This window comes from Eumetopias jubatus, unplaced genomic scaffold (genome assembly GCF_037043125.1).
Source record: "Eumetopias jubatus isolate StellerSeaLion01/CBP00866 unplaced genomic scaffold, mEumJub1_p1.0 scaffold_6, whole genome shotgun sequence".
Classification (NCBI taxonomy): Eukaryota; Metazoa; Chordata; class Mammalia; order Carnivora; family Otariidae; genus Eumetopias; species Eumetopias jubatus.
This window is the reverse complement of record NW_028274812.1, coordinates 90,510,342-90,525,971: the sequence shown is the minus strand read 5'-3', so window position 1 is coordinate 90,525,971 and position 15,630 is coordinate 90,510,342.

The following is a 15,630-nucleotide window of genomic DNA, read 5'->3' as shown; positions in this document are numbered from 1 at the left end:
TTGTTCTTGTCAGTTAATAATCAATTGTTGAATCAACTTTTTTGTGTGTGTAGGTGTGCAACATAATAGCTTTTGAAAATATTCTTATATAGACATAACCAATTAAAAATGGCATCTATCCAAACAGCAGAAAGGATAGTTTCTAGGAAAAAAAAAAATTATTTTGGACTGTAACTATCCACTAAGTTCTTAGATATAAATTGTGAAGCCTAGAGTGGAGTCTTAATTATAGTTATGTAAAGGTGGCAAATAATAATATAAAAGTACAATACAATGTTTTATTGAAATAATTTGAAGTTTAATCTGTCTCATAATTCTTTGAAAATAAACCCATTTATTGATGCATTTTGGCTAATTTGGCAATGCAAATGATATTCAATCAGTTTTGAATCATTTTTTTAAGTTGGATTATTTCTGCAAACTGTCCATTTTTATTAGAGAGTCTGAAAATGGAAAATTCCTCTCTGATCAATTATGTTCTCACACAATATTTATGAAATTCAGTTCTGCTTGATAGATTTCTTAAACCTCAAAATTCAACCATCTGTAAATCTCACTTCTCTGTAATGAGTCTTGGAATAAGAAAGAAGGGAAAATATGTCTGACCTTCCAAAATAGACTTTACAAGTCCAAAGTTATTAAAGCTTATGTATGTCTTTACTCAGGTGGATCAACAAATATTTTCTTAGGTTTTCTTTACTTTTATTTTGCATATAATTCTAAAAGATTTGATTATCTATTTCAAAGTCATGACAGGTTCAAAACAACAGATTATCAGATAGACATTAATTGTGATGAAAATTTACCATTGAGAGGAACCTGTTGAAAGAATTATACGAGCCATCAAATGAATGAACTAAAATTTTATATTAGTCTTGGATTATACAAGAGAAACAATTCTATTATCTACTCTATTGTAGGAACAATAGAAAGCTGACACCCATCATAATGAACTACTTTCATAAATGTAATGTTAAATTATTCTCCATGAATTCTTAAAGTAAGGATCTGTATAATGAAAGGTAGAGATCTGAGCAATAAAAAAAGTAGGCAGATTTTATTCTACATAAACAAAGGTAGGTTATTTAGAATAGACATGACCAAAGGTCTTCAGTTTGTGTTACCTAATCAATGCAATGCCTTTTTTAACAATGTGTTTGGTTGTTAGCTAATGCTCCAAGATATAGATTAAACTTTTGTCTATACATTCAGTACTGAAGATGTTGAAACTAACCAAGTTAATCAAAAGACTTAACTGAACCTCTGGGATACCGTTATAATTAATCAGTCATTGATTATTTTTAATACTCTAAAATGATTTGAACCATTATACCCAGCCCGTATGAAAAGCTGTAATTTATGCATAGATTTTCTAATCAGCGAATGTCAACATAAAGAGTAACACTTCACTAAGTTATTACAAGTAAGGAGAAAACAATATATTATTATCTCCCACACAAAAGGTTTGGAATGAAAAATTTAGATTTATTCCTTTTGTCTTAAAAACAAAAGCACCAAAACAGATGGAAGAATCCAATAGAGAAGATACAATGAAATACACTCCTAAAAACTCAGGATGATAAAACTCTCAATTTTTCAGACCACCCTTTACTTCGCTTTTAAGGTGCTAAATTGTGAGTTGTCAGGACATAGGAAATAAAAACCTCTGGGCTCCACCTCCAGTATCACAGATGTTTACAGCTAGAAAGTGCCACCTAGACAGCCAGTCCAGTGATTTTCAAATAGAAATACACATAAAAATCACAAGGAATTACAAGTTATCTAGGTGCCAGATGGATCTAGCTACTGAGTCAGAATTTTAAGCATATGTATTTTTAAAGGCAACTCCCGGGTAAAGAACAATTGTGTACAACTTGTTGATTCTAGAGCAGAAGCTGATAATTCAACTAAAAAGTACAATAGTAGGTACTTGTTTATGCATATCCTGGTATTCAAATAAAATGGAAAACTATATTTTTCTTAAATTAATAAAATAGTGCCACATAGAGTGGATGTGAGTGACTATTCTAACAGTTCTTCATTTTATGATTCTACTAAGTTGTGACTTGCAATAAATAATTGAACAAATCCATGTCAAAGTCAGACAATCTCCAAATGTTCTCGCTACTCTTTTTTTTTTATAATTTTAAGATTTTATTTATTTATTTGAAACACACAGAGAGAGAGAGCAACCACAAGCAGGGGGAGCAGCAGGCAGAGGGAGAGGGAGAAGCAGGCTCCTCCCTGAGTAAAGAGCCTGACGTGGGGCTTGATTCCAGGACCATAGGGTCATGACTTCAGCCAAAGTCAGATGCTAACCAAATGAGCCATCCAGGCACCCTAGTGAGTTATTCAAAACTTACAAGATGTTTAACCTAATCAAGTTTAAAAAAATGAATAAGAAAAATTCTTTTTTTTGAGGTTTAATATTTCAGATGATATTTACCCATGACTTAAAAGCAATATCATTATATGATGCAGGAATAGTAGAGATTATATACAAGAGCTAAAACATATGAGATTTGATAAATTTTGTCACATTCCTATATAACAGAAATTATTGAGAATAAATTTGTTACTATCTTTTTTTTTGCTACAAAAATGATATTTTTCTTTTCTCCATCAAGGAGTATTAAGCAGTTCTGTGTATTTGAAGAATTCTAGAGCTCCCAAACTCTGACCCTAAGTCAGAGTCTCTGTTAATTTCTCTCAAGTGAGATGAAGCAAATCTTTATGGAGAGGGGAGGCATGAAAGAAGTGAAGGTTTTTGTATTTGGACAGAGAACAGTTGGACTAATTCCACACTGATGGAGGGTTTGTAATCCCAGAGACAGAGCAGAACCCGAGGCTTTAGTAGTTCCAATTAGAAATGCTGAAGGGACAACTGGGGTCTCACTACTAATTAGCTAAACACCATGCACTTGAGGGATGCAGAGAAGGTTCTGGGAGCCAAATCTGGTTTGAAAGGATTGGAATCGTTTGGCAGATTAGCCCATATTTGAAAGTAGCATGGGGATGACAAAACGGGCATTTCAGTGGGAGTCAAGATGAACTAAAGAGCAAAGGATATTCGCTCATGATCCTGGCTTGAGCCACCCCCCAGCGTTTATTCTCCAATCCCAAAGGGAGGAAATGGGCAACTCTCAAATGACTAACATGGATTTTCCAACCATATGGCGGTGAAGGTAAAGGAAGTTTTATTTTTACTAGAAAACACACAAATTCAGTTTGATTTTTGCACCAGGTATTTGGCAGAAAATTTCTATCTGTAGTATACTAGTATACATAATATGTATACATTTTAACATAGTTGTATATGAATAAAAACTTTGTCTTTTCCACGCATTAGTTCTACTGCGCTAGTTTTGTTTCTTCTTCTGTTATCAAAATTAAGCATTCATTATTCATGTAAGATATAGAGGAAAATGAAAGTAAAATGAGAGGAGAAAATACTTGAATAATTTGATCATATATATTTAAATAACCACAAAGAAATAATTACTCTCAAATATACCTAAGAAAGTTACATGAGAGAATAAATCTTACTCTACCCATTCTTAACATTTGTATCTTGTTATGTGCTAAGCATTCAAATTTGTCTTTTCTCTCTCATTGTTTTCTTAGGTTTACTGAACCATAAAGAAGAGAAAGAAGAAAACTGGCTCATTGTTACAAAATACTTTTCATTCTGGTTTCAAAGTCTTCTGATTTTCTGCTTTTTATGTAAACTCACATTCATGATGCTACATATAATCAGAAGGAGATGTTGCAAATGTAAAAATGTTAATTTAAAGCTACACTCCTACCAAGTTCAAAGAAGATGCAAGCCTAATACAAGTGGCATTGCGTGGGTTGGTTTGGAGAGTTAGAGGAAAAAAAAAAAAAAAGCATGCTGATGACTCTTACAGCCAAGTATGAGTGCCTTATAGATTGAATAAAGTCATCTTTCTGGTTATCACAATTATTAAATATTTTGCAGAGGCATCGCCTTCCATGTCTTTCTTTTTCTTTTCCACTTCACATCTTTAGCATTTCATGGTTTGTCTTTTTCCAATATGTTGGTAAAACACAGCAAATATGAAACTCAAACTGGACTTTGCTTTATTTCAATTATTCATGTTGCTTATTTTAGCCTGGCTTTATTTCAGTTATGAGTTTTAGCTCTGTCTGCTTCCCCCCATTTATTATTATGTAATATATTATTTTTTAAATTACATACTATTTATTCCTACACAAAAGAGCAATATTTAATATAATATTGGTGTAATAGTTAACTTAGCAGGCTTGTGTGCTCAAACCCTACACATTCCAAAGGAAAACCTTTTAACTGGGTCCTGGAAGATAACCTCTGAGCATTGGAATATCCTGTCTAAAAACAGTGTCCTTGATACCTGATGACATAATATATGTATACATTGTGAAACTCTTACTACAATAAGGTTAATTAACACATCCATCACATCACATAGTCACCGTATGCGTGTGTGTGTGTGTAGATCTACTCTCTTAACAGATTTCGTTTATACGATATAGTATTATTAACTACAGTTACCATGAAGTACATGAGACCCCTGCGGTTTATTCATCCTATAACTGAAGGCTTGTGCCCTTTGACTAGCATCTACCTATCTCCCTCACCCTCCAGCTGCTGTTAACCACTATTCTACTCTGTTGGTTTAAGTCCCACTTTTTAAAATTCTTATTTTTCTTTACTCTTATTATAATAGTTTCTGTAAATAGGAGTCAAGATTTTAAACTATTACTAGCCTAAAGTTAATTTGAATAGTTTCTAACTGGCAATTTATAAAATGAATAAGTAAGAGAATACTATCCTTGCAAGTTCTATGATTTGATATGATACACTTTCCAAAGCTGCAGTCTCTACCTTGTCAAACAACTGGCTTAGGATGACACAGATAGCTGTGGCAAGTTCAGGTCGAGAAGTGGAATCTTATGGTTTTGGGTATGAAGCTCTTTCTACTACAATAAACTCCTATTATTGCTGAAGTTATAGCTGAAATCATAGGCTAAAATAAAGCTAACTGCATTATGAAAACTAAATGATTTACCTGCAGGTAAAAGGAACTCTGGCTCAAGCCATATTAAAAAATAAACCATGAGTGCTCTTGCATAATTAGACTCGGGGGGGTTCCAGTCAGGAGTTCAACTATTGGTCAAGGGCCAGGTTTCTTCTGTCTCTCAGCTCTGCTGTCTTCAGGGTCACTTATCATTAGGCAGCACCCCACCCCCTTCCTTGGGCTCTGAAAATGGCAAAAGTAATTATACGTATAAAATCTAGTTGTTGGGAGGTCTAGAAGAGGTCACACCTACCTTTTCCTTACATCCAGTGAGGATACACCAGTGAGGAAGGCTTTCCCCAGAAAAATCACTCATCTCAGAGACCAGCCTAAAGTCACATGCCTACTCCTTCAGGAATCCCCCAAAGTGGAATGCAGTTAGAATGACTAACTAAGACAAAGCATCTGATATGAATAAAGATAATGCAACAGGGCCATTAAGTATACCTACATTGTAGCTAGGTAACTGATGCACCCTCCATTTCTGGTCCTATCCATCTAAATGTTAATTGTAATTCTCCATTTAGATGCCTGCCTTCCTTGTGGGAAAGAAACAATTTGCCACAAATTAGCCTTTCATTGTAAAAACAAACAATGTCAGTACACTCATAGTCAAAATATGTCAGTGAAAACGAGTCTGTTTTTCAAAGCATTTTCTTCTAACTTCAACTAGTGTAGTCTTTTGGTGAAAATCAGCTTTGTTGCTAAAAGGATAAACTGTAAGCCTACACTAGTTGTGCAGCATTAACCTGTGTTGTATGTCATCTATTTTCTCAAGTCAGTCAGTGAATCCACCTTGAGTAGGTATTTTTTATGTCAGGCTTTCTGAAAAATGAGAAGCCCGAAGGGATCCCATTTTTGCCAATTGTGTCACAGTCCATTTAAGGCAGAACGGCACAGGCTTGTGACAGAGGTGATGAATGGATATGTACTGAAGGGACAGCACCAACACAGATGAGTGAAGGAAATGATAGAAGTACAAAACAGATAGAAAACAAGATAAAATGTAAGATTATAAATTTCAATGAAATACATTACATGTGTATATAATACCTTGAATTATATAAAAGTATGTAAGACTAATGTCATTTTTAGAAAAATTTCTGAAAGTTTACACAAATCCAGTATTACCAAGAATTATGAATCCAAAGAATGATTTTGCTATTCTATAATATTTACATCAACTTATATGTAGTTATGAATGGAACATCTTTTTATTAAGTTAAAATAATATTGCTTGAGTTTCTGTTTTCTAATCCTAATAAGTATATATATATATATATATATATATATATATATATATATATGTCAACTTGACATATACACAGATGTTAACTATATTTGTAGGGGTAAATTTATGCTAGCCCAGATTAAGATAAATTAATAATATTCATGGATACTAACGAGATGAAGATCTTTGCAGGTAGAATTGTGCTCACAGGCATTCAGGATACAATCATCAATGTCTTGTTCACATCTCAAGCCAGCAAAACCCGGATTGCATAAGCAGGAGAAGCCATTAACCACTGAGAACAAGAGATAAGAGAAAATAATAACCCTTTAATAATGGTATGGGTAATGTTACTTATTCTAAAGAATGTTGCATTCAACTAAATGCATTTCACTTTTAACCAAAGAAAATGTGAATTCACAGCTCTCTACAGTATTTTCTAAATAACTATTTTGCTCAGTTCTATTTAACTTTAAAACTTTAATTTTGAAATAAAAACAATCACATAAACTTTTGGTAACAGTTTTCAATATCCAGTTTTTTTCTTCTCTCTATTTGTCAGTAAACAATACCTATGATAAATAGGTTATTTTACATCAATTAACTTCTCCTTGAGTGTTTTAGGTTTAATAAACCAGAAGTTAACTCCTTTTTGTGTGACAAGGTAAAGTGGGTAGTGATCTGAAAGTTAATATTGAACTACTTAAGCCTTAGTTAAAAAGAGCTTTCACATTTCATCATGATCTTTTAAAAGTAATAATCAGCATCTGTCCTCTGTTTAATCATTAATGATAGAAAAAGAACAGTTTCTGAAGCATCTCAAGGAAGTGGTGACAGCATGAACTGTAATTATGGCTGCTTCTAGTCAGTCCCTGGGTTCTTCATTATACCTGAGATTTACCATGTAATCTACACTCCACTCTGCCTCTGTGCATGTACCTGCTACTGCTCTCATTAAACTTTGAGGTCCTGGGCGGCAAGAGAATTTTCAGGACACTGTGTGGTATTTAGCTGGCTTCTTGATTTCTGTAGCCATGCTTCTGAACAGCACGTGTACCTGGGCTTTTAAAGAAAACCAGCTCATACCTGTCAAGAAGAGAAAAGGGAGATACAAGGATGGCAGCTCTTTAGGCAGGATTTTACTACTATTATGTATTATTTTTTCATGTGGCATCACGGTTTTTAACACCGCAGTGAATCAAAAAAATAAATACACGAGTATAGTTGTAAATAAATTTTACAACTTCAGATCAGTTGTGTTTCCTTATATGTTATATATGGCATTATGTATGTTAACAAATTAAAATCAAATGTTATATAATATGTAATTAAGACATTATAGAATATAATCAATCATAATGATATTTTAAAAATGTTTATAAATTCAAGTTTGGATACTGATGCAAATTGGCAAGTAACAAAAACTACAGTCAAAATAACTTTCTGTGTAGATAGAGATATTCTCTGCAGATTGATGAATTATTTTAAAAGAAAAACAACAACAATAGATAACTTTAAATTAGCAAAAGGTCTGAAAGACAGAGATTGGTGTTAGGAAATAAAACTTCCATTTATTATCAAGAAATATGCTTTTTGAATGTTGACTATTCTGGGCTAAGAAGCTAAGAATGAAGCCAGATGAGAACCTGGGGAATTAAACTGGATACCACAGGTAAAATAAATAAACAAATAGACAACCATAATCTGTTTAAAATTTAAAACAAAGAAACAAAAAAAAATGTTTTTTTCCCCCCATCTAATTTGTTAACTATGGGCTATGTTAAAACTTATCACCATTTTATCAGGAAATACTTTTTAAGCATATTGCCTTGTTTTGCTATTATTTTTTTACCAGAAAATTCAGTACTATTTTTATTAGTTCTTGTTTATAAATATTCTATACTCCTGATTTTAATTGAAATTTTCTTTTTCTAAAATTTTTTATTGTTATGTTAATCACCATACATTACATCATTAGTTTTTGATGTAGTGTTCCATGATTCATTGTTTGTGCATAACACCCAGTGCTCCATGTAGAACGTGCCCTCCTCAATACCCATCACCAGGCTAACACATTCTCCCAACCCCCTCCCCTCTAGAACCCTCAGTTTGTTTTTCAGAGTCCATTGTCTCTCATGGTTCATCTCCCCCTCCGATTTCCCCCCCTTCATTCTTTCTCTCCTGCTATCTTCTTCTTTTTTTTTTCTCAACATATATTGCATTATTTGTTTCAGAGGTACAGATCTGTGATTCAACAGTCTTGCACAATTCACAGCGCTCACCATAGCACATACCCTTCCCAATGTCTATCACCCGGCCACCCCATCCCTCCCCCTACCCCCACTCCAGGAACCCTCAGTTTGTTTCCTGAGATTAAGAATTCCTCATATCAGTGAGGTCATATGATTCATGTCTTTCTCTGGTTAACTTATTTCGTTCAGCATGACACCCTCCAGTTCCATCCATGTCATTGCAAATGGCAAGATCTCATTCCTTTTGATGGCTGCATAATATTCCATTATATATATATATATATATATATATATATATATATATATATATATACCACAACTTCTTTGTCCATTCATCTGTCGATGGACATCTTGGCTCTTTCCACAGTTTGGTTATTGTGGCCATCACTGCTATAAACATCGGGGTGCACGTACCCCTTCAGATCCCTACATTTGTATCTTTGGGGTAAATACCCAGTAGTGCAATTGCTGGATCATATGGCAGCTCTATTTTCAACTTTTTGAGGAACCTCCATACTGTTTTCCAGAGTGGCTGCACCAGCTTGCATTCCCACCAACAGTGTAAGAAGGTTCCCCTTTCTCCGCATCCTCGCCAACATCTGTCGTTTCCTAACTTGTTAATTCAGATAAGCCCTGCATGAATTTGGATGTACTATTAATTTTATACTTAATATGCACTGAACATCATATATTAATTGTACTAAAACAAAGCTTCTGATGTGATAGAACTTCATGGTGAAAATATAGAGGTATTTTAATAATGTATTGCCAATGTGGTGAATAAACACATGCTTGAGATTTACAATTTCACATTTACATATTAATAATTGTTTCTCATATATAGTCATTTAATAAATACTCTTAACTTGAATTCAGGAAGTTTGGCTTCCCAAGCTATCTTATATTTGAGAAAGTATTAAGAATAAAATATTTTAGATTTATGATGATATCAGTTTACATGTCTGATCTAATTTTTAATAAATGTTTTGCTGCCCTGGTAGTTAAATTCCTTGGATGGGGTCCAAAATATATTATGGCTAATTCTATTATGAAATAGGTTAATATATCAGGTACTCAAAGTTTACATTTTCCATAATATATTATGTATGACCTCCAAAATTTTAATAGGTAACATTGCATTATAAGTAGCATATTTGAAAATTATATTTTCTTACTGTATAAGGAATTATGATTTAAAATATTTTAGACCTTTTTCTTTTCTCTACTATTTATTTTTTTTAAGTTTTTATTTAAATTCCAGTCAGTTAACATATAGTGCAATATTAGTTTCAGGTGTACAATATAGTGATTCAGCATTTCCATACATCACCCGGTGCTCACCACAACTTATGTCACTCAGAATACATCAGATCTGCCCCATATATAACCATATATAGCCATTATTCTAGGGCTACCTAGATCTATTAAAGGTTGCTAACCACTCTCTGAGGCATACTTTTTAGTCCCTTCCTTATTTTATAGTGAACATCAGAAATTGAAGAGTCATTCCCAGCATCTCCAAATACCAATGGGCTTGAGATCAGAAATATGATAATAGTGACTTATTTCAAGGTAATTTGAGAATTTTACAATTTAAAAACACAATTTTTAAAGTGACAAAATCTGGAAAAAAAAAGAAGAAAAGAGAAAAATGATGGTAAAGTCAGTTCAAATCAGGAGTAGCAAACAGGTGGCCCATAGCCCCAAAATATATTTTGCTAGCTGCCATAGTGTTAGAAAAGTTAATTCTATATTAATACCTACATAGATATTCCAGTTTGTGAGGGCCCTACTATTACCTGTTGTTTTAAGCTTGGGCTGCTTCACTCTATTTGGAAAAAAATCAGTTATGCTCTTTAATGACATGCACTTACAAAGCACTGGTTTAAAGAAAATAATTCATAATTTCACCTAAATTATACCATTTTAAAATAAAATGACTTTCCTTCAAAATGTGTTTTTTCACAGATTATATTAGCCATTTATTCATTTAGTGAAGGATCACATAAAAATATATTTTAAAGGAGATAAAATAAAATAAGATGGACATCTTTTTTGTCAACATCCTAGTGCACTCTTTTTTCCCTCTTCCTGCCCCTTCGTGATACCTAGTTCACAGGGCTATTTCATGACCTGTTTCTCCTGTGTTTCAACAAAAATTATCCATTTTAGACATGTTCTTCCATTTCAAAAACCATATTCTAATATTCAATATTTCTTCTTCCTTTCTTTCCTCTGATTCTTCCTTTTCTTCTTCTGACTGTCTTCTTTTTCCTCTATAAATTTAAATTTCTTCAGGAATACATATTTGGTAGGAGGAAATGTGTATGCATGTATGTGTGTGTGTGTGTGTGTGTGTGTGTAATAGCTGTGATAAAATAATGATTTATTCTAAATCACTGTAAGCAGTGCCTCTCCTACCTATAAAGACTCTTTAAAAATCTACCACTAAAAATAAAGAAAAAAAATGGCTAATTTTAACATCAGAGTATAGAAGTCACATCTCATTAGATTTTCTCATTTGCTACCATTATGCTCACAAGAATATAACTGAATTCATCATATGTGGGGGTGTTTTGTGAAAATAACCGGGATTGGCTTTGATACTCATGGCAGGATGAAGTCAGTAAATAATCAGGGTTGCATACTGAGTTATTCCATTACTGTGTCAGATTCTAAGTTAGACTTCTCTACAAGAATCACTGTGACTGAGTGAACTCACTGTCATGGCAATATCCATGCAAGCAAGGGCTGGAACTGCACTCATTGACATTGATCTCGCAGTGTGGAATTGCAAAGCCTTTCCCACATTGGCACTGGTACCCAAGGGGAGATATTTCCGGATCCATTTTCTTTCTAAACACAGCACCATTCTCACAAGGATCGGTAGCCTCACAAGGCCCAAAATCATGGTAAGAATCTGCAAGGGAATAATCAGAGTGTCAGTGCTTACTTAATGAACAAATCCCCACAACTGCTGTCACTTACCTGGCATGTGTCCGCATAAATGCATTCAACTTAGTCTCTAGGCAATGACTCAGAATTTTCTCCAATATTATCATTGTGATTCTCTCTCCCTACATTACAATTTAAGAAAGAAATGTTATTTATGATTTCTATGCTTCATCTCACAAAGCACCAGCAGGCAGCAATGTTAAGTGACAGCATCTTTAAAAACACCATTTTGTTTCTTCATACTTTATACCTCTTGTTCGACAATGTTCTCTGAAGACATTGCAATTAAAAAAAGTACATTATTGATGATTGATGTTCCCCGGGTTTTTTGTTTTTGTATTTGTTTTTCTGGTATCCTGGAGGTTGGCTATCACTATAAGCTTTGCTTCATGGATTTGTTGTTATTCTCAAAACAAGTGCACAATGAAAAAAGAACATTTTAAAAAGGTTTTAGTCTTAAGAGTAACGCCTCAGCCCTGAAACTAAGTTTTAAATTTTACTCAGAGAATGCAACTAGATAAAGCGATTGTCTCTGGGTAAAATATACACAAGTATTTAGAGATAAGAAATAAGATGATTGACCCAAGGGAATACATATCAAACAAAAAATGAGGCATAAACAGCATTAAATTTTTCAACAAAGCAAAATCATTATTTAGATGTCAGTTTTCCAGACATAGTAAAAATATTTGTATATTAGATATTTGGAAAGTATTTAAATAATAGCATTCATTCACCTAAATATGTAGCATAGTCATACAAACATAACTTCCACAAGTGCCTGGCTGAATATCTCAGAAAAGAAAATATCCAATAATCATTATCCTTTAACTACTCAGCTGTTCTTAGTAACTTCTCAACTGTAGAGATGAAGTGATAATAAACCTACTGGGATAAGAGATAAAGTTTTTAAAGTTTAGAATTATAGCTGTAGTTGGAGAAATTCTAAAACCTCTGGATCCCTATGGTCCTCCCCTTGTTATCAAGGATTAAAGAAAAAGGTAAGACAATCCTAGAAATTGCTGAAGGCATCAACAATGTACACAGTGAAAGATCCAAAATAATATAGTGTCATAAAATAAGAGCAATAGAAACTGTACCAAGTTGAGGGACACCTGGGTATTTCAGTGGGTTAAGTGTTCTGCCTTGGGCTCAGGTCATGATCTCTAGGTCCTGGGATTGAGCCCAGCGTTGGGCTCCCTGCTAGGCAGGGAGTCTGCTTCTCCCTCTCTCTATGCCCCTCCCCCTGCTTGTGCTCTCTCTCACTGTCTCTCTTTCTCTATCTCAAATAAATAAATAAAATCTTTAAAAACAGAAAAGAAAGAAACTGTACCAAGTTGAATAGACACCCAGTACTTCAGGTTTCCAAGTACAGTAAAAGAAGTAAAAATAAAAACTACTTCCAAAGAGCATAGAAACAAATTATTTCCTTCAATTAAAAAAACCTATTAAGTGGCTTTTTCTTTTCAAGAGCTATGGTAAATAGTATGGAGAATTCAAATAGGATCAAGGCTTCTTCCTTCTCTTTAAAATTTATGAGATTGAAGTATATTGCAAATGGTACATTATTAGATACTATTTGATCATAATGAAAGTATTTTCTTTGAAAAATAAGAGAAATAGCACTGAACAACATCCACCAGAAACACATAAAACAATGAATTATCCTTAACAAAATGTACTCATGCATGCCCTTCTTTCTAATTACCTACTTCTAAATATTTAATTGTAAGAATAGGTATTTTGCTTTGCTCGTGAGAAGTTAATTTAGCTTCTTTCATAAATTGTTGCATGCATATAATCAATTAGATTGCTGAGCAATAATTCATACTTGTGTTTGAGAAGACACTCATGATGTTCTCTTTTACAGAATATACATGAGTTCACTCTACCCTGAATACCATGTTGATTTGTATGCTAATTCACTATATAAATATTAGTGAGCTCCTACAAGGTGTCAAGCAATGAGGTAGAAGCTGGGATTATAAACAGTGAGGCTTCATATAAGTAAGTAAATCAATACAGTGTGATATGGGGTAAATGTGGTCAATTTCTCTTGCTAAGGAATCACTGTAGCAGGAAGAATGCTAATATAGCCTCCATGGTCCCCACTCCCTGCGTACATAGCCTGTAGAATCCACTCCTTTAAGTAGGGGTGAGATTTGTGAAGGTGATGAAATATCACTCTGATGATTATGTTATATTATATTGCAAAAAGGATATGTAGAAATAATTAAAGTCACCTGATCAGATGACTTTGAGTAAATTGAAAGAGAGATTATCTTGGGAAGTTCTGACTTAATGAAGTGTGTCTTTTAAAGAAGCCAAAGGCATTCTGATCGCCTAGAAGGAAGAGAAATTAAGAAAACAATCCTCCTTAAAATTGCAACAAAAATAATAAAATAAATATGAATAAACTTAACCAATGAAGTGAAAGACATATATTCTGAAAACTATAAAACGCTGATGAAAGAAGTTGAAGAGGACACAAAGAAATGGAAAGATATAACATGTTCAAGGATTGGGAGAACAAATATTGTTAAAATGTCCATAACATCCAAAGCAGTCTACACATTTAATGTGATTGCTATCAAAACACCAATAGCATTTTTCACAGGACTAGAAAAAATAATCCCAAATTTGTATGGAATCACAATAGACGCCAAAGCAGTCTTGAATAAGAGCAAAACTGGAGGTGTCACAATGCCAGACTTCAAGATATACTCCAAAGCTGTAGTAAACAAATGAGTATGGTCCTGGCACAAAAAATAAACATATAGGTCTATGAAAGAGGATAGAAAACTCAGAGATAAATCCACAATTATATGGTCAATTAATCTTCAACAAAGGAGTAAGAATATCCAATGGGAAAAAGAGTCTTTTCAACAAATGGTGCTGGGAAAACTGGACAGCTACACGCAAATGAATGAAACTGGACCACCTTCTTACACCATACGCAAAAATAAACCGAAAATGGATTAAAGACCTAAATGTGAGACCTGGAACCATAAAAGTCCTAAAAGAAAGCTCAAGCAGTAATTTCTCTGACATCAGCTGTATCAACATTTTTCTAAACATGTCTCCTGAGGCAAGGGGAAAAAAAAGCAAAAATAAACGATATATTGCGGTATATCAAAATAAAAGGCTTCTGCACAGCAAAGGAAGCAATCAACAAAACTAAAAGAAAACCTACAGAATGGGAGAAGATATTTGCAAATGATATCTGATAAAGGGTTAGTATCCAATATATAAAGAACTAATCAAACTCAACACCCCAAAACAAACAACCCAACCCAAACAGAAGACATAAACAGACATTTCTCCAAAGAAGACATACAGATGGCCAACAGACACACGAAAAGATGCTCAACATCTCATCATCAGGGAAATGCAAATCAAAATCACAATGAGATATCTCACTCCTGTCAGAATGGCTAAAATCAAAAACACAAGAAACAAGTGTTGGCAAGGATGTGGAGAAAAAGAAATCCTCATGCATTGCTAGTGAGAATGAATACTGGTGCAGCCACTATGGAAAACAAAAGGGAGTTTCCTCAAAAAATTTAAAATAGAATTACCATATGATCTAATAATTTCACTACTGGGTAGTTACCCAAAGAATACAAAAAACAAAAACACTAATTCAAAAAGATACATGCACCCTTATGTTTATTGCAGCATTATTTGCAGTAGTCAAAGTATGGAAGTAGCTCAAGTGTCCATCAACAGATGAATGGGTAAAGAAGATGTATAATGGAATATTACTCAGCTATAAAAAAGAGGGAATCTTTCCATTAGCAACAACATGAATGGATCTAGAAAGTATGATGCTAAGTGAAACAGGTCAGAGGAAGACCAATACCATATGATTTTACTTATATGTGGAATTTAAGAAACAAAACAAATGAACAAAGACAAAACGAGATAAACTAAAAAAAGAGACTCCGAACTATAGAGAACAAATTGATGGTTACCACAGGAGAGGTGGGTGGAGGGATGGGTGAAATAGGTGATGGGGATTAAGAGTACAATTATCATGATGAACACTGAGTAATGGATAGAATTGTTGAATCACTATATTGTACAACTGAAACTAATATAACACTGTGTGTTA